This window comes from Triturus cristatus, chromosome 6 (assembly GCF_964204655.1).
Source record: "Triturus cristatus chromosome 6, aTriCri1.1, whole genome shotgun sequence".
NCBI classification, from domain to species: domain Eukaryota; kingdom Metazoa; phylum Chordata; class Amphibia; order Caudata; family Salamandridae; genus Triturus; species Triturus cristatus.
Window position 1 is genome coordinate 626,219,686 of NC_140589.1, and position 1,957 is coordinate 626,221,642.

A 1,957-nucleotide genomic window follows, 5' to 3' on the forward strand; every position below is an offset into this window, starting at 1 on the left:
CAGACATGACAAAAGGTAAAAGTATGTATTCTCCAACACTGCTCAAGGATTTGCTGTAAGGTATAGGGGCCTGACTAGAATATACTTTTTGTTACTCTCAAAATTTATTTTTCATAGGAAAACACTAATATATTAAATAAAATCATATTTTAAGATTGCATTCAATATATACTCTGATTGGGTGCTCTGGTACACTCTTATATATGCTATCTAACAATTCCGTATTACGGTATCTATCTCAGAGTCACACACAGTTCAAATCATGTACTTTCAAAATTGCAAATTAAATACTACACAAATACATTTCATATACTTTAAAAAGTCCCACTGTCGACGCGTTTCGGTGCATAGGTTACAATAGTAGCACCTTCCTCAGGACGGACGAGAATTTAAAACCAAAGTTTTGTTCTTCTTTCTAAAAAAGAGAATGCATATAATTAATACCATTTCCCTATGGAGAGTTGATTCTAGTTCTGGGCTATGCTGTTATTGTCATTATTACATGTTGTCTGCCCTTACTTTAAGTGTAGGGGTTGAAGTCCTTCTGTGGGTGTTCAGGACGACTTTATCACCTCTCAACTTTTGTGATTTTAGACCACTTGCATCATAGTCAGTGGAGTCATAGAATTCTACAAAAAGAGCATGGAGTTATTTCACCATACTTTTTGAGCCTATTAGCCTATTCTCATGCTCTTAAGCAAAACACTTACTTTTAAAAAGTCACGTTGACACATGTTCAATGGTGTCTTAAAGCAGGTACGTCTTTCGATATGCACCGCCTGTATTCAGTTGTTTAGCTGTGCCTGTAAGGTACATAGATAATGCTATATACTTCAAATAATGATGTCATGGCACTGGTGTTTATTCTCGACAATTACATCCATATACCTACCAATAGGTTTTTCGCCTAATGTTTAAGTTCAGGCTGTCCTTCCCTGCACCTTTTCAAGTGGTGTCCTGATACCTGTACCGGAAAACCATGACATTCAATTTAAGTGTACAGTTATCCATAGATCATGGCTTTAGACATCTACCTATCTCCTACTCCTTCTAAATTAGAAAGGGGTTCAGTACATACCAGTTAGAGCCTGCAATATCTTGTGGCAGCCTGAATCTTGACAACGCTGTCTTCTTTTCTTTAAGCGCTGTCAGCCACACTGTAGGTTTTCTTGGGGGTGTTTTTACTTTTACTCCCAACCTGTGTATTAAAAGTCATATTGGAGGAGGTTTTATTTAGATCCTCGCATAGAAGAATCTTCTTATCGCATTCCCCAGATTTTGCCAAATTTGCTAATTACAAGTATGACCTCTACTCTCATTGTCACGTAATGCAAGCTGATAGACTGTGGTCTTCAGAAAAGGAGTACCACAACTTTCCCCCTTTCCTAGGATTTCATTCTTGGAATCCTGCATAGGAGAAAAGATTCTCTCCCTCACTCTACATACATTCGAGTGCCCACTGCTTACTCAAGTCTTCTATCCATCTAGTTTGCACCAAAGCGGTCCTTACCTTTAAAAATCGGCGAGCCTGCTTGTCACAACGTCCTTCTTCCACCGCAACTGGTGAATGCAGTCGTTTGTGCAGGCTTTAAATACCCCTAGGCATATTTAATTGGATGCCTATTATCTGCCACATTGGTATTTAACATTCAATTAAGGTAGCCGTCTATCGGCGCCATTTTAGTAGTTTTTTGCATCAATCCTTTAAAGACTACAGGTCCATGGGTTCAATCCCGGGTCCTCCTGTTTGCCGAATTTTAAGCTGGTGACTATTATTATTTCTGATTTATTTATAACACTGTCCCCTTTTCTTTTAATATTGTAAACTTCCTCCTGGGCACACCGGTTTGTTCAGACCGAGTTTCGATCGTTTTCGGACGCCATTTTCGTAGTTTTTAAGTCTTATTTGCGAGCTACAGAACCACGGGTTCGATCCCCGGTCCCCCTGGTTACTGAT

The 1,957-nt window shown here is 39.0% G+C and overlaps 1 long non-coding RNA gene across 1 annotated transcript; it reads right to left on the bottom strand.

Annotated features, from left to right (window-relative positions):
• Positions 1-324: 324 nt before the first annotated feature.
• Positions 325-795, bottom strand: LOC146817665 (uncharacterized). The gene is made up of 3 exons (XR_014962556.1): positions 711-795; positions 520-629; positions 325-415 (listed from the first exon to the last, which is right to left on the bottom strand). It is a non-coding gene; the product is annotated as an uncharacterized LOC146817665 (long non-coding RNA).
• Positions 796-1,957: the final 1,162 nt, after the last annotated feature.